This window comes from Heterodontus francisci, chromosome 7 (assembly GCF_036365525.1).
Source record: "Heterodontus francisci isolate sHetFra1 chromosome 7, sHetFra1.hap1, whole genome shotgun sequence".
NCBI classification, from domain to species: domain Eukaryota; kingdom Metazoa; phylum Chordata; class Chondrichthyes; order Heterodontiformes; family Heterodontidae; genus Heterodontus; species Heterodontus francisci.
In genome coordinates this window covers 14,338,441-14,357,272 of record NC_090377.1, presented here as the reverse complement: position 1 = coordinate 14,357,272, position 18,832 = coordinate 14,338,441, and positions in this window count along the sequence as shown.

The following is an 18,832-nucleotide window of genomic DNA, read 5'->3' as shown; positions in this document are numbered from 1 at the left end:
GCCTCTGACCTGCTCTTGTAGCCACGGTATTTATAAATTTACTCCAGTTCAGTTTCTGGTCAATGGTAGCCTCTAGGATGTTGATAGTGGGGAATTCAGCAATGGTAATGCCATTGAATGTCAAGGGGAGATGATTAGATTCTCTCTTGTTTGAAATGGTCATTGCCTGGCACTTGTGTGGCGCGAATGTTACTTGCCACTTATCAGCCCAAGCCTGGATATTGTCCAGGTCTTGCTGCATTTCTACACGGACTGCTTCAGTATCTGAGGAGTCACGAATGGTGCTGAACATTGTGCAATCATCAGCGAACATCCCCACTTCTGACCTTATGATTGAAGGAAGGTCATTGATGAAGCAGCTGAAGATGGTTGGGCCTAGGACACTACCCTGAGGAACTCCTGCAGTGATGTCCTGGAGCTCAGATGATTGACTTCCAACAACCACAACCATCTTCCTTTGCACTAGGTATGACTCCAGCCAGCGGAGGGTTTTCCCCCTGATTCCCATTGAGTTTTGCTAGGGTTCCTTGATGCCATACTTGGTCAAATGCTGCCTTGATGTCAAGGGCAGTCACTCTCACCTCACTATGAAATAGTTCCAGTTTCGTTTTGGGCTCTGCATCACCTGCAGGCAAAAGGCTGGGCAGGTTGGTTTAGGGTTAGGGGTAGAGTTGCCATGGCTCCAGGATTGCCCTGGAGTCACCAGGAATTAAGGACAAATCTCCAGGATACAGCTGCAAGCAAAACCCAGCAGAAAAATGGCAGCGGGTGTTAAAGTATAGTGTTTTGAAAAATTCTTCTTTCAACATTTCACACATTCAAAGTTATAAAAATATCAGGCATGGGGAAAAATCCTCCTTTACTGACAGTCAAGAATCATCCAGTTGGGTAATGGAGTCCATTCACTTTCTGATTGGTGTAGGAGGCTGTGCACCGTGAGCATGGACATGTTAGTTAACCAACGGCTGGAGGGTGGGGGTGGCACACTTAAAGGCAGGAGGTCATGTGATGATACCTCCAGGAATATATCCAACCAGAGTTGGCAACCATAGCAAGTGATATTTGTTGAAGTCTCTGCCAGTAGCACTGAGCTGGATGCTTGTGGGGGGGGGGGGGGGCTAAGTGACCCAGGGCTTTTCATTCTTCTTTGTTTTACATGGTAATATGCTCTGCTTAGTACGTCACCTCAGCCCTGCTGAGATAGGGAACTCCAACCAATGTACAGTCTTGGTCTCCTTACCTACGGAAGGACATACTTACCTAAGAGAAGGTGCAACGAAGATTCATCAGATTAATTCCTGGGATGAAGGAATTGTCCTATGAGGAGAGACTGAGTAGAGCCTATATTTTGCTCAGTGCCCCAAGCTTTAGTGTGTCCCTCAGCACGTAGTCCTGGACCTTGGAATGTGCCTTTGAGGCGGCTGCAGTGGGGAAGAGACTGTTGCCCGCCACCTTCTGGAATATGCCTTTGCAAAGAAGGTCTGGAAAGAGATGCAGTGGTTTTTGTCGAGGTTCACAGAACAATGAACATAGAACAGTACAGCACAGTACAGGCCCTTCGGCCCACGATGTTGTGCCGAACATTTAACCTACTCTAAGATCTAAGTAACTACCTACCCTTCATTCTACTATCATCCATGTACCTATCCAAGAGTCGCTTAAATGCCCCTAATGTATCTGCTTCTACTACCACCGCTGGCAGCTCATTCCACGCACCCACTACTCTCTGTGTAAAGAACCTACCTCTGACATCTCCCCGAAACCTTCCTCCAATCACCTTAAAATTATGCCCCCTGGTGATAGCCCTTTCCACCCTGGGAAAAAGTCTCTGACTATCCACTCTATCTATGCCTCTCATCATCTTGTACCCCTCTATCAAGTCACCTCTCATCCTTCTTCGCTCCAATGAGGAAAGCCCTAGCTCCCTCAATCTTTCTTCGTAGGACATGCCCTCCAGTCCAGGCAGCATCCTGGTAAATCTCCTCTGCACCCTCTCTAAAGCTTCCACATCCTTCCTATAATGAGGCGACCAGAACTGAACACACTATTCCAAGTGTGGTCGAACCAGGGCCTTATAGAGCTGCAGCATAACCTCGCGGCTCTTAAACTCAATTCCCCTGTTAATGAAAGCCAACACACCATACGCCTTCTTAACAACCCTATCAACTTGGGTGGCAACTTTGAGCGATCTATGGACATGGACCCCAAGATCCCTCTGTTCCTCCACACTACCAAGAATTCTGTCTTTAAGCCTGTATTCCGCATTCAAATTCGACCTTCCAAAATGAATCACTTCACACTTTTCCAGGTTGAACTCCATCTGCCACTTCTCAGCCCAGCTCTGCATCCTGTCAATGTCCCGTTGCAACCTACAACAGCCTTCCACACTATCCACAACTCCAGCAACCTTCGTGTCATCGGCAAACTTGCTAACCCAGCCTTCCACTTCCTCATCCAAGTCATTTATAAAAATCACAAAGAGCAGAGGTCCCAGAACAGATCCTTGTGGAACACCACTGGTCACCGAGCTCCATGCTGAATACTTTCCATCTACTACCACCCTCTGTCTTCTGTGGGCCAGCCAATTTTGCATCCAGACAGCCAACTTTCGCTGTATCCCATGCCTCCTTACTTTCTGAATGAGCCTACCATGGAGAACCTTATCAAACGCCTTGCTAAATCCATATACACCACATCCACTGCTCTTCCTTCATCAATGTGTTTTGTCACATCTTCAAAGAATTCAATAAGGCTTGTGAGGCATGACCTGCCCCTCACAAAGCCATGCTGACTGTCTCTAATCAAACCATGCTTTTCCAAGTAAACATAAATCCTGTCTCTCAGAATCCTCTCCAATAATTTTCCCACTACCGACATAAGACTGACTGGTCTATAATTCCCAGGGTTATCCCTATTCCCTTTCTTGAACAAGGGAACAACATTTGCCATCCTCCAATCATCTGGTACTACTCCAGTGGACAGTGAAGACGCAAAGATCATCGCCAAAGGCGCGGCAATCTCTTCCCTCGCTTCCCGTAATATCCTTGGGTATATCCCGTCTGGCCCCGGGGACTTATCTGTCCTCATATCATTCAAAATTTCCAGCACATCCTCCCTCTTAACCTCAACCTGTTCGAGCATATCAGTCTGTTCCACGCTGTCCTCACAAACGACCAGGTTCCTCTCACTAGTGAATACTGAAGCAAAGTATTCATTTAGGACCTCCCCTACCTCCTCCGACTCCAGCCACAAGTTCCCTCCACTATCCTTGATCGGCCCTACCCTACTCTGGCCATCCTCTTGTTCCTCACATAAGTGTAGAACGCCTTGGGATTTTCCTTAATCCTACCCGCCAAGACTTTTTCATGTCCCCTTCTAGCTCTCCTAAGTCCATTCTTCAGTTCCTTCCTGGCTACCTTGTAACCCTCTTAGAGCCCTGTCTGATCCTTGCTTCCTCAACCTTAAGTAAGCTTCCTTCTTCCTCTTGACTAGCTGTTCCACATCTCTTGTCATCCAAGGTTCCTTCACCCTACCATCCCTTCCCTGCCTCATCGTGACAAACCTATCCAGCAGTCGCAGCAAGTGCTCCCTAAACAACCTCCACATTTCTGTCGTGCATTTCCCTGAGAACATCTGTTCCCAATGTATGCTCCCCAGTTGCTGCCTAATAGCATTATAATTCCCCCTCCCCCAATTAAATATTTTCCCATCCCGTCTGCTCCTGTCCCTCTCCATGACTATAGTAAAGGTCAGGGAGTTGTGATCACTATCACCGAAATGCTCTCCCACCGAGAGATCTGCCACCTGGCCTGGTTCGTTGCCAAGCACCAAGTCCAACATAGTCTCCCCTCTAGTTGGCCTATCTGCATATTGAGTCAGAAAACCTTCCTGGACACACCTGACAAAAACTGCTCCATCCAAACTATTTGCACTAAGGAGGTTCCAATCAATATTAGGGAAGTTGAAGTCACCCATGACAACAACCCTGTTACTTCTGCACCTTTCCAAAATCTGCCTCCCAATCTGTTCCTCCGTGTCTCTGCTGCTATTGGGGGGTCTATAGAAATCTCCCAAGCAGCTCCGTAACACAGGACTCTGTGCTCTATGGGCTGTTGCCAGGGACACACATTGAGACAAACATCACTGCTGCTGGAGGACCATCAACTAGGTGAAAGACGCCCTTTGGTTTGCTCGAAACTTGTTGGTCTTCCAGCGCAAAGTGCTGTTGAGGACTGAGTGTTGCAGACTGGCACATTCCAAGGTCCAGGACTACGTGCTGAGGGACACACTAAAGCTTGGGGCAGCTGCTGCAAAGGATCAATGGGGAAAGGCCACAGTGTATGGTCCTCCCGCCATAGTATACTGAGGAGCTGAAACCCGTGTAAAACCCATCAGGCTGTATACACCAGACAATATTTGACATGGAATGTGTATTGTGAATATAAACTAATTGTAAGAGTAGTGAGGCACCTCAGAATGACATATTGTATTGAAAGAAATTGAACTGTATTACACTTTGTCATGTCAAATTTGAACTGTTGTAATGTAATGTTGTAACTGTTGTAAAATCTGCAGATTTTATGAATAAAAGGTGATCTCATTGAAACATATAAAATTCATGAGCTGCTGGGAGGATATACCTCAGAATAAGTGGTCGACCATTTAGGACTGAGATGAGCAGAATTTCTTCATTTAAAGTCTTGTGAATCTTTGGAATTCTCTACCTCAGAGAGCTGTGGATGCTCAGTCAATGAGTAGATTCAAGTCAGAGATCGATAGATTTGTGAGCATTAAGGAAATCAAGGGATATGGGGAATAGAGAGGGAAGGTGTAACTGAGGTCGAAGATATTGTTGAATGGCGGAGTATCTTGAGGGCCGAATGACCTACTCCTATTTCCTATCTGTACCACCACAATCCACCACTGAGCAAAATATCTATTTATCAAATATAAAGCAAGTGGATCAACATCCTCAAATGATTGAACTTGTATCTCTCCATCACTCCTTCAGAAGTGAGGATACAATTGACAATCGTATGTACTTGATAACTTTTAACCCAAGCATTTCTTCACAGAACTAAAAAAGAATGCAGATGCTGGAAATTTGAAACAAAATCGATGCTGGTAACACTCAGCAGGTCAAACAGCACAACTCTGCTTACTTGTGCCTTATGGAGTCATAGCGTACAGCACAGAAGGAGCACATGTGTCCATGCTGGCTCTCCAGGGAGCAATCCAGTCAGTCCCACTCCCTCGCTCGATCCCTGTAGCCCTGCAAGTTTATTTCCTTCAAGTGCCCATCCAATTTCCTTTTGAAATCAATCATTGTCTCCGCTTCACCACCCTCATGGGCAGCGAGCTCCAGGTCATTACCACCCGCTGCGTAAAAAAGTTCTTCCTCACGTTCCCCTTGCATCTCTTGCCCAAAATCTGCAATCTGTGTCCCCTAGTCCTTGTACCATCAGTTAATGGGAACAGTTATAATTGTCTAACTTGTCTAAACCTATCATCATCTTGTACACCTCTATTAAATCTCCCCTTAATCTCCTTTGGTCCAGGGAGAACAACCCCAGCTTTTCCAACCTAACCTTGTAACTAAAATCCCCCATCCCTGGAAACATTCTGGTAAATCTCCTCTGCACTCTCTCAAGGACCCTCACATCCTTCCTAAAGTGTGGTGCAATATACTCCAGTTGCCCCCCCCAAGAGCTTTATAAAGATGAGGGTGGCACAGTGGCGCAGTGGTTAGCACCGCAGCCTCACAGCTCCAGTGACCCAGGTTCAATTCTGGGTACTGCCTGTGTGGAGTTTGCAAGTTCTCCCTGTGTCTGCGTGGGTTTCCTCCGGGTGCTCCGGTTTCCTCCCACAGCCAAAAGACTTGCAGGTTGATAGGTAAATTGGCCATTATAAATTGCCCCTAGTATAGGTAGGTGGTAGGGAATATAGGGACAGGTGAGGATGTGGTAGGAATATGGGATTAGTGTTGGGTTAGTATAAATGGGTGGTTAATGGTCGGCACAGACTCGGTGAGCCAAAGGGCCTGTTTCAGTGCTGTATCTCTAAATCTAAAATCTAAATTCAGCATAACTTCCCTGCTTTTGTACTCAATGCCGCTATTTATGAAGCCCAAGATCCCATATGCTTTTCTAACTACTCTCTGAATATGTCCTGCCATCTTCAAAGATCAATGCACATGCACCCCCAGGTCCCTCTGTTCCTGCACACTCTTTAGAACTGTGCCATTGAGTTTATATTGCCTCACCCTATCCCTTCTGCCAAAATGCATCACCTCATATTTGTCTGTATTAAATTCCATCTGCCACTTGTCTGCCCATTCGGCTAGTCAATATAATTTCTTCCAGTTCTAACAGAGGGTCTACACCTGAAAAGTTAACTTGTCTGCTCTCACCCCTCTGATCTGCAGTTTTTGTCATCGTAAGTTCCAGTATTTTGGGGGTTTCATTTTAAACCTTCTACATTTCCAATTTTTTTTCTAAATTTTTCCTTTGTATTTTCCATTTCCTTGCCCTATTTTCCTTGCAAGGGCCTTTCCCGTCATCTTAGCTCTTTGCATGTCCTTTCCTTCCTTTATTGGCCAGAACTTCCTGTCAAAATACTATTGAGATTAAAGACGTTGACCATTATTTATATGCAAATTGCAAAGCAACTTTACTGTTTATTTAAGGAGAAACACAGTGGCTTGCCCTGTTCACACAGGCCCCCAGCTGCCCTGGAGAGGGCACCCAGTGGCAGTGAAGCAATGGTGATATATTTCCAAGTCAGAATGGTGTGTGACTTGGAGGGTGGTGGTGTTCCCATGTGTCTGTTGCCCTGGTTCTTCTAGGTAGTATAGGTCATGGGTTTGGGAGGTGCTGTCAAAGAAGCCTCAGTGAGGTGATTATTGTAAATGGTACACACTGCAACCTCTGTGTGCCAGTGATGGAGGGAGTGAACATTTAAGGTGCTGGATGAGCTGCTTTGTCCTGAATGGTGTCGAACTTCTTGAGTGTTGTTGGAGCTGCACTCATCCAGACAAGTGGAGAGCATTCCATCACACTCCTGACTTGTACCTTGTAGAAGGTGGACAGGCTTTGGGGAGTCAGGAGGTGAGTTACTCACTGCAGAATTCCCAGCCTCTGACCTGCTCTTGCAGCCACAATATTTATATGCTGGTCCAGTTCAGTTTCTGGTCAATGATAACCCCCAGGATGTTGATGGTTCTGCTCATTCAATCTTTCTCAGATTCCAGTCTCTGCTATTTCTTTGCCCAACCCAATTTCTTTCTACCAATCCTACTAAAATACTCAAATATTTATCTTCCCCTTTTTGAAAAATGATTGAACCAGAATCTTTAACCTGAGAAGTCCACTGCAGGGAATGCTGCAAGGTCAGAGCTGCTGTCTTTCAGATGAGACTTGAAGCATAAAAGATCCCATGTCACTAGTTTGAAGAAGAGTAAGGGAGATCGCCAACATTTGACAACAAGACACATAAGTCCTGGTCAATATTTATCCCTCTACCAACACTATTATCTGGTCATTGTCACATTGTTCTTTGTAGGATCTTGTCACGTTCAAATTGGCTGCTGCTGCATTTTCTACATTACATGAGTGACTACATATTGAAAAGTATTTCACTGGCTGTAAAGGTTGTAAAGCTGCTGTATAAATGTAAGTCTTTCTTTCTTTCATCTTCATTTCAGATCTCCAGTGTTTCTCTTTTCCTCTATCTTGGAACTCACTTCTGACAGCTCACTCATTCTCTCTGTAGTCTTCCAATCCTGCTTTCTGTGGTGTATACCAATGATTGAGATCTAAATATAGGAACCATGATTAAAAGTTTGCAGATGATACAAGAATTGTCCGTGTGGTTGTTAGTGAGAAAGAAAGCTGTCGACTGCATGAAGATATCAATGGACTGGTTAGGTGGGCAGAAAAGTGGCAAATGGAATTCAGTAGAAGTAATGTATTTGGGGAGGGCAAACAAGGCAAGGAAATATACAATATATGGTAGATTACTGAGGAACAGAGTGACCTTCCAGCGCATGTCCACAGATTCCTGAAGTAACAGAACAGGTAGATAAGGTGGTTAAGAAGGCATACAGGATGCTTTCCTTTATTAGTCGAGGCATAGAGTATAAGATTATGCTAGCTAGAACTATATAGCATATCTGTTAGACCACAGCTAGAGGACTGCTTACAGTTTTAATCGCCACATTACAGGAAGGATGTGATCAGACTAGAGACAGTACAGAGGAGATTTATAAGGATGTTGCCAGGACTGGAGCATTTTAGCTATGAGAAAAAATTGGATAGGCTGGGGTTGTTTTCTTTGGAGCAGAGGAGAGATTTGATTGAGGCCTTTTTTATTCTTTTGTGGGATGTAGGCATCACTGGCAAGGCCAGATTTTGTTGACCATCCCTAATTGCCCTTGATAACCAAGGGGTTTGCCACGCCATTTCAGAGGGCAGTTAAGAGTCAACCACATTGCTGTGGGTCTGGAGTCACATGTAGGCCAGACCAGGTAAAGGTGGCAGATTTCTTGCCCTAAAGGACATTAGTGAACCAGATACATTTTTACACTAATCAATGATAATTTCATGGCACCATTACTGAGATTTGCTTTCAATTCCAGTTTTTCATCAGTTAATCAAATTGAAACACCAGCAGCCATTGCAGTGGATTTGAACCCAAACCAATGGACGACTAGCTCAATGACTCTACCACTACACCACACTAACCCATATACCAAGCCAGAACAACTTACATTTATATAGCTCCTGAAACATAATAGAATGTCCCAAGGCCCGTCACAGGATCATTATCAAACAATATTTGACACCGAGGCACCGAGGATATCAGGAGAGGTGACCAAAAAGCTGAGTCAAAGAGGTTGGATTTAAGGAGCGTCTTAAAGGAGGAGAGGGTGGTGGAGAGGTTTGGGGAGGATTTCCGGAGTTTGAGCCAATTGAGGTGTATAACATTATAAGGGGCGTGGATAAAGTGAATAAGGAAGGACCTATTTCCCTTAGCAGAGAGGTCAATAACCAGGTGGCAGAGATTTAAAATCATTAGCAGAAGGATTAGAGGGGAATTGAGGAGAATTTCTTTCCCCCAGAGGGTAGTGGTGTTTGGAGCTCAATGCCTGAAAGGGTGGTAGAGGCAGAAACCCTCATCACATTTAAAAAACACTTGGATATGCACTTGAAGTGCCCTAACCTACAGGGCTACAGATCAAGAGCTGGAAAGTGGGATTCCGCTGGATAACTCTTTTCAGCCAGCATACACATGATGAGCTGAATGGCTTCCTTCTATGCTGTAAATTTCTATGATTCTATGATGGCCTGTGGGTTATCAACAGGGCACGACAGAATTACCATTCATAGTTGTTTGTGCGCTGTATTTTTCCGGCTGTAGCTAGTAAGACAAATGTGGCAGAATGCCAACAAACTGCCAGGCATGTTAGGACATGTAAAGGATAAAAAAGCTGCCTATAGTGACAATCAGCCCCTATCATAAACCCTGGAAGAAAGACCTATAGGTAACATTTATTTATAACTTTTCTCTTTCGCTCAAGAGCAATCATTCTTGTGACTCCCTTGAAAGATCTCCAATGGCAGAAAATCTAAGGTTCAGTTGAAGGTCTGTGCTGAGTCCGCTGATCTCAACAGCTGGTCCACTAACCAGCCCTACAACCCTCTGACGTCTCTGTGCTCCTCCAATCCTGGCCTCCAGCGCATCCCCCGATTTCCATTACTCCACCATCGGAGGCCGTGCCTTCAGCTGCCTGGGCTCCAAGCTCTGGAATTCCCACCATAAACCTCTCCCTCCTCCTTCAAGACGCTCCTTAAAACCAACCTCTATGTCCAAGCTTTTTTGGGCACCTGTCTTGATATCCTATTATGTGGCTCGGAGTCAAATGTTGTTTGATAATGACAGGCCTTGGAACATTCTGCTATGTTCCAGGAGCTATATGAATGCACAGGTTGTTGTGCATACGGTCTGCAGTTTGACTGATGAAAAATCAGCCGGCATTCCCACTCTTCCGTGTTTTAGCTCTCACTGGGGAGGGGGGGTGTGGTGGGGTGTTCAATCAAAGTTACACAAGTATAGGGCGTGTGTGTGTGTGTGTGTGTGTGTGTGTGGAGTGTGTGAGAACAGGACTGGGCTTGCCTGTGATACTGCTGCAGTGACATATTGAAATAGCATATATCAATGATCAAGTTAATCGAGCAGCTGATGAAAGTCAAGTCTGAAATAAACATGCTGGGAGTGAGTTTCCGCTTTTGGCATAATTGACAGAAACCCGCAATCCTTGTTATTTTGACCCGGGGATGCAGCCAGTTTGGTGAGCAGGGCCGGCCTTGGGTGAAATGATTTTTAAACCAGCATTAAAGATCATGAAAACTCCATTGACCTCTGACATAACTTAGGTTTAAAATTCCCCAATCTTTAGTTCTTTTGTGTTCAGCTGTTTTCACCCGGATGATGCTGATAAAACCAGCGCAAACCGGTGGAAGCTCTACCCCACCGACACGTCTGATGGAGATGGTTAAGGTGGCTGTGGATTGCTGTTGAAGAGTGAACACAATGTGATGGCCACAGAAACTAAAGTAAGAAGTTTATACAGCATGACGTTAGGATGCCCCATAGTGCTTCACAGCCAGTGAGCTGCATTTGAAGTGCAGTGACTGCTATTCTGTAGGCAAATGTGGTCACTGAAATGCGCGCAGCAAGCTCCCACAAATAGAAAATAAGGCTGGAATTTTAACCCCCTTCCCCCACCCTCAGGAGCGGGTTTGGAGGCGGGAAGGGGGGGGTGTAAAATTGAGTGGGAGGCGAGGGACACTGTGTCTGTCGCCTACCCTCACAGCTGCTATTTTACCAGTGGCAGGGGAGGTGGCAAATGGCCCGCCCGCCCCAGGCCAACTGAGGCCCTTAAGCGGCCAATTAATTGCCACTTAAGGGCCTCCTCCTGTCTCTGCTGGATGGGCACTTCAGTAGCTGAGGAGGCGGCCCATTAATACCTGGCAGCCTCCTTGTGGGCTGGGGGCGGTGGGGGGGCCTCCTGATCAGGCATCCTGTGCCCCATGGCAGCCCCCCCAGCAGCAGCACTACCCCCGCTGCGCTGCTCTCCGACTCTCACCCCATCGCTTAGACCCAGCCAATTGTCCCCGGCGAGGCCCCAGCCCCACTTGCCTTTTTTGAAGGGCGGCGTGCATCGTCCTTTTCTTGCTGGGTGCAGTTCCAGCAGTGACTCCATGTGAGGCTGCTGGGACTGAAGAGCTGCTGGCCTTCTGTTGGCCGGCAGCTCGTGGCGGCAGATCTTCCTGCATTAGAGGAGTGGAAGTACCGATCGAAGCCAATTGCTGCCTGGCTTCCAGGCTCGGAGGAGGTGGGCTCATCCCTGACTTTTCAGCTGGTGGGCAAGACCACTGCAATGGTGTAAAATTCTGGCCTAAGACTTAACAACCAGCTAATTTGCTTTGTTTTGATAGTCATGGTTAGGGGCGAATATTGGCCAGGACACTGGGAATGACTCCCATACTGTTCTTCACATTGTGCCATGGGATCTTTGATTTTCACCTGAGACCCCAGACTAAGCTACAGTTTAATATCTCACTTGAAAGATGGCACCTCTGACAGTGGAGGACTCCTTCAGTACTGCACTAATGTGTCAGAAACATAGAAACATAGAAAATAGGAGCAGGAGTAGGCCATTTGGCCCTTCGAGCCTGCTCCGCCATTCATTATGATCATGGCTTATCAACCAACTCAGTAACCTGTTCCCGCTTTCTCCCCATACCCTTTGATCCCTTTCGCCCCAAGAGCTATATCTAACTCCTTCTTGAAAACATACAATGTTTTGGCCTCAACTGCTTTCTGTGGTAGCAAATTCCACAGGCTCACTGGGTGAAGATATTTCTCCTCATCTCAGTCCTGAAAGGTTTACCCCGTATCCTTAGACTATGACCCCTGGTTCTGGACTCCCACACCATCGGGAACATCCTTCCTGAACCTACCCTGTCAAGTCCTGTTAGAATTTTATGGGTTTCTATGAGATCCCCCCTCACTCTTCTGAAATCCAGCAAATATAATCCCAACTGACTCAATCTCTCCTCATACGTCAGTCCCGCCATCCCAGGAATCAGTCTGGTAAACCTTCGCTGCACTCCCTCTATAGCAAGAACATCCTTCCTCAGATAAGGAGACCAAAACTGCACACAATATTCCAGGTGTGGCCTCACCAAGGCCCTGTATAATTGCAGCAAGACATCCCTGCTCCTGTACTCGAATCCTCTCGCTATGAAGGTCAACATATCATTTGCCTTTTTAGTGTCAGCTTCGATATCTGCACGTAGGTCCGGCAGTGGGGTTTGACTTTTGACTTGGAGGTGAGAGTGCTACCAACTGAGCCAAAGCTGACAAAACAAAACAAGTCTCACCCATTCAAACCACATATAACATTACACTGACCAGGCATGGACAGCCTGCCAATACTTCACTGTGAAGAGTCAGGTACAGTCTGTGGAACTGTAACTCAGTGAGGCTCAGTCAAGGAGATCTTGACCTTGCATGATGGTGTAAAACGGACATCAGCGAGTCAGCAGTCCTTTTAACATCTCTCCCCATTTTTTTGTACCTCAATAGGAACAAAAGACGGGGAGAAATGCAAAATGGGATGTCAAGTTGTTGTTTGCTTTACGCCATTCCACAGAGTCAAGGTTTACCCCATTGTCTTTCAGAGTCAAGAGAACACTGAGAGAAGATTAGGGAGAGGGAGAGGAAGAAGGGGAGGAGAGAGAGGGGGAGGAATGGGAAGACGGTGTGGAGGAGGTCGGGGGAGAATGGAGGAGGGAGGAATGGGAGTAGGTGGAGGGGGAACAGAGGGAGAGAGGGGAATGGGGAGGGGGGATGAGGTATGAGGGAGAGGATGGAGGGCGAAGAGAGGGGGGAGAGAGGGATGGAAAGGGGGAGGGGAGCGGTGATAGAGGGTGGGAGTAGAGAGGGAAAAGAAGTGGAGAAACAGGGACAGGAAGGTGGAGGAGAGGTGGGTGCAGAAGGGGAAGAGAGGGGAGAGAGGGTGTGGGAGGAAAGAGGAGAGAGGGACAGAGGGAGGGGAGGAGAATGAGGAGGAGGGGTGGGGTGAGCAGTGGGGGGAGGGAAGAGCAAGACGTTCAGGGGAAGAGAGGAGGAGGGAAGGGGAGAAAGGAAAGGGAAAAAGGGGGGGAGGGGAAGGGGTGGGGGAGGGAAGGCAGGAGAGAGGGTGGAGGGGGGAGTGGGGGAGGGAAGGGAGAAAAAGGGCAGGGAGTAGGGATGGGGGAGAGACAGAGAGGGTGGAGGGAAGGGAGTAATCCCCCATAAACTTCCAGAATGCAATGTCAAACTCAAGTTTAATCTTTGCTCTCTCTCTCTATCTGCTGAAGTCCTGGTTTCCTTCTCACAATGCTATGATTAAGATGTTCTTGGCAGAGGGGGAAGGAGGGGAGGGGGAGGGGGTGGGGTGGGTGGGGGGGGTCGGTAGGGTTGGAAAGTCCCCATTCCTCTCCAGCTATGATCCCGAGGCACGCCATATCCAGCTGTGTGACCACATTAGAAGGAAGCGAAGAAAGACAGAGATAATGACAGCCTGAGGATCAGTCATTGACAGATGGTCCTGCATAAGATTAAAGAGCCCTATTTATTGCTGCTTGGCCAATCGGCGCAGGAGGCTATTTAACAGTATTTCTGTGTAGTACAAGTAATTATTTTATAATGGGACGTGCTGCAGGCTGATGCCTCACAGCCATTGTGAAACTCCTACCCTGTCTTTAAATTCAGAGCTAAAGAACAGGTTAAAAATAAATCAAAACTCTGTTAGAGGTGGGTATTTCATTTTCTTGCTTTGTAAGTAATTACACAGTGCTTTTAAAAACAGCTCAATTGGACTTAACAGCTCATAATCTCAGTTAGAACTACTTTGGGATACTTGCAGTGTTATTGGCAAATTTCCTCTCACTTGGGGCTTGGTGGGGGAGGGGTGGGGGGGGTGTGGGGGGAAGGTGCAGAAATTGGGGCAACAAGAATCAGAGAGCTCAGCGCAGAATTTCCAGCAAGTTCCATGCCCTCAAAATTTTTCTTTGCATTCTTGGGATGGGGGCAAGCCCTGTGTTTGTTGATCAAACCCAGTTGCAGGTGGGCTTTCTTCTTGTGCCACCAGGGCAGTTAGGAGTCAATCACATGGATGTGGGACTGGAGTCACATAGAGGCTAGATCAGGTAAGGACAGCAGGTTTTCTGCCCTCAGTTTTATACAGCAATCTGATAGCTTTTATTGGTCCTTCTACTGATATCAGCTTTTTATTCCTTAGGTTCACAAAACGCCATGTTGGGGATTTGAACTAACAATCTACTGGAGAAGTAACACCTACCTCTGCCTCATTGGCCCAGTACCAAAACTATTACACTACCATTGGTGCCACTGTTCTGAACCACATCGGGAGTGTCCTATTAGCTCACATTTGATGCCAGAAGGCTGTCATTATTTTGCAAGTTTCTCCATCTTTCTGTTATACCTGGTGCCTTATGTTTGATATGTAAAGTCCCCCAGAAAGGACCATTAGAGGGAGGAAATCCTACAGGTTTATCCCTACATTATGGAAGTTTCAGGAGATTTTCCCCTTCCTCAACCCCATCTCTCCCTTCCCGTCACTCTGCCTTCTCTTCTGCCCTCTCGCAAACAGGAAACATATTGGAACCGAGCAGGCTGAGGGGAGCTTTAATTGAGGTGTATAAAATTACGAGGGGCCTTGATAGAGTGGATAGGAAGGACCCGTTTCCCTGAGCAGAGTGGCTTATAACCAGGGAGCATAGTTTTAAAGTAATTGGTGGAGGGAATAGGGGGGAAATTGAGGAGAAATGTTTTCACCCTGTGGTGAGGGTCTGGACCTCACTGCCTGAAAGGGTGGTAGAGACAGAAACCTTCATCGCATTCAAAAAACACTTGGATATGCACTTGAAATGCTGCAATCTACAGGGCTACAGACTAAGAGCTGGAAGGTGGGATTTTTTTCAGTCAGCACAGACACAATGAGTTGAACGGCCTCCTGTGCTGGAAATTTTTATATGTTTTTCTTCTTTCTTCTAAAGACACTGATGTAAATCTTTACTTTGTGCAATGCTCAATTTTCCATTTGAAGCCAACAGAAATGGTGAGAGATGTAAAACAGCTGCTGCCTCAGACTTGCTTATTTTACACCATCAAGCAAGGTCAATATCTATCTCACTGAGGCACAGTTCCATAACCAGTACCTGATCCAATCGACAACTTTTCACAGTGAAGTGTTGGCAGGCCATTCCTGCCTGGCCAGTGGAGGGTTTTATCCATTCCCTTTGTGGTCTAGCCTACATATGACAACAATCTAAGGTTGCCAACTCTGGATGGACGTATCCAGGATGTATTGTCACATGACCCTCACGTCTCCATCCATCCCGCCCTCACACGCTCACGCCATTGATCACCCAACACTTCCATCCTCACAATACAGCACCTTCCACCATCCAATGGGAAAGCAAACAAACTCTGCATTACTCAATGGGATGACTCCTGGCTGTTAGTCAAATAGGTGTTTCTTTGCCATCTTGAATATTTTTATAACGAGTAAGTGGAAGTGTTGAGCAAAAATGAAAAACAAAGTCAAGCAGTTTATCTTTGATTTTTGGAGATGCCAGGATCATCCTGGGAGGCTTGGGAACTCTACTTCAATCCCACATTACATGGTTGTCCCTGAATGCCCTCTAAAGTGAAGTCTGGCTAACAAGATCATCAAGGAAAAACTCTGGACTTGCCAGCAATGCTGAAGGGTTTAGACAGCTGTTATTTTGTCATTTTGTTATCATCTGTTTGATCTGGTCCCTTTATTTATTAGCACCACTGGCCATATATACAAGTTAAAATCAATGTTCCCATTAATCTGCATATATCTGTGGGAAATGAGTGAAATCTTTTTTACGCACCAAATTAGGATCTGGAATGATGAGCCGAATGTTCTCCATCTATGCTGTATGACCCTACCATTCGATGATCCCAAGTGCCGAAACTAACAGATGTTAAGCTGAGAATTTTCCTAGAACTCTTGCTCACTTTGTCAACGTTCGGATGAGACGCTAAACATATGAACACACGAATTAGGAGCAGGAGTAGGCCACTCGGCCCCTCGAGCCTGTTCCGCCATTCGATAAGATCATGACTGTTCTGATTGTAACCTCAACTCCACATTCCCGCCTACCCCCTGCTAACCTTTCACCCCCTTGCCTATCAAGAATCTATCTACCTTAAAAATATTCAAATGCTCTGCTTCCACCATCTTTTGAGGAAGAGAGTTCAAAAGACTCACAACCCTCTGAGAGAAAACATTTCTTCTCATCTCTGTCTTAAATGGGCGACCCCCTATTTTTAAACAGTGACCCCTAGTTCTAGATTCTCCCACAAGAGGAAACATCCTTTCCACATCCACCCTGTCAAGACCCTCAAAATCATATGTTTCAATCAAGTTGCCTCTTACTCTTCTAAACTCCAGTGGATACAAGCATAGCCTGTCCAACCTTTCCTCAAAAGACAACCCGTCCATTCCAGGTATTAGTCTAGTAAACCTTCTCTGAACTGCTTCATTTACATCCTTCCTTAAACTGAGGACCCGTTTGCCCTCTCAGGTAAACATAAAAGATCTCATGGCCACAGTGCGAGGCAAAGCAGGGGAATTCACCAACATTTCTTCCTAAACCAAAAACGATCAAAAGCAGATTATAGAATCATAGAAAGTTTAAGGCACAGAAAGAGGCAACTTGGCCCATCATGTCTGTGCTGGCTAAAAAACGATTCACCTATTCTAATCCCACCTTCCCACATTTGGTCCATAGCCCTGCTGCTTATGGCACTTGAGGTGCATATCCAGATTCTTTTTGAATGAGTTGAGGGTCTCTGCCTCAACTATCCTCTCAGACAGTGAGCTCCAGACCCTCACCACTCTCTGGGTGAGAAAGTTTTTCCTCATCTCCCCTCTAATTTTTCTACCAATCACTTTAAATCTATGCCCCCTCGTCACTGACCTCCCTGCTAAGGTGACTAGCCCCTTCACCTCCACTCTATCCAGGCCCCTCAAAATTTTGTACATCTCAATCAGACCTCCCCTCAGCCTTCTCTGTTCTAAGGAAAACAACCTCAGCCTATCCAATCTTTCCTCATAGCTGCATTTTTCCAGTCCTGGCAGCATCCTCGTAAATCTCCTCTGTACCCTCTCTAGTGCAATTACATCCTTTCTGTAATGAGGTGACCAGAACTGCACACAGTGCAGATTATCTGCCCATTCATTCATTTACTGTTTGTGGAATCATGCTGCATGCAAATTGGTATAACAACAGTGACTGAACTTTAAAAATAAATCATAGGGCATGAAGTGCCTTGGGCTGTCCTGAGGGCATGGAAAGATGTGATGTAATCACAATAAAAGCAAAATACTGCAGATGCTGGAAATCTAAAATAAAAACAAGAAATACTGGAAATACTCAGCACCGACCTGAAACATTAACTTTGCTTCTCTCTCCACAGATGCTGCCAGACCTGCCGAGTACTTCCAGCATTTCTTGTTTTAATTTGATTTCTTTGTTGCTGTCATTCTCTGGGACTCGCTTGAATTTACTGTTTGATTCCCCTAAGGGCACTCATGAAAATTTGGTATATCAAGTTTTAGGAAGAGATAAATCCAGGACTTCAATTCTCCGAAGGGCAAAGTTTGTTTTGTAAAGTACAAATCTTCCCCATTGTAGCGACACAGTTCATTCTCTTAATCTCCTCAAGGTTTGAATTATTAACTTGACTTTAAAAACAAAAAGATATCACCTCCATCCTTTATTCCTATAACCCTCGGAAAACTCAACTTTCCTCCAACTCTGGCCTCTTGCGCATCCCCCAGTCCCTTTGTCCCACCATTGATGGCCATGCCTGCACCCACCTAGTCTCTCAAATTTGCTCCCTAAATCTCTCCGTCTCTCCATCTCTCCATCTCTCTCCTCCTTTAAGACCCTGATTAAAAACTATCTCTGATCAAGCATTTAGTCACCCTTCCTATAGTTTTTTCTTTGACTCATTTTCAAATTTTGCCTGGTTATATTTATTTGAAGTGCCTGGGACTGTTTCCTTGTGTTAAGGATGCTACATAAATGGAACTTGTTGTTGAGTTGGAAAGTTTTGGATGTGTACAATGCTGATAAAGGCCAGGATTTTACGGCCACCCCCCCCCCCCCCCCCGCCCTCTGAGGCGGGGTCAAAGGTGGGGGGGCCATAGGGCGGAAGGCAGGATAGGCTGATGATGGCCTTCCCACCCAGAGGCCAATTGAGACCCTTAAGGCCCATTAAGGAGCAATTAAAGGACTCTTCCTGCTGCTGATGGGATCTTACCAGCAGCGGGAGGGGGGGAACCTCCTCTGCATGGGGAGGATGCCTTGTAAAACAAGGCACCCTCCCTGCAGGCTTGGGAGGGGTGTCCCTCCGTCGTGGGCAATTTGTGGCTCACAGAGGACCCCACCGGGAACAACTTTACCCCCGGGACCCCCCCCACCCCCTCCCGCTGGACTGAATGACCACACCCCACACCCCTTTTGCTGGGGTCTTCCGGATTGGCCCCAGTGACCCCGCCTCACCTACCTCTGTTCTGGGGATACAGAGCTGAGCCTGGGTCCGAGGCCTCTACAGTACTGGCAGTGGCCACTGCTCTCAGTGGCGGTGCCGATACTGCTGAGCTGCCAGCCCTCTGATTGGCCGGCATCTCTTGGCTCCCCATCCCCCTTCAAGTCTT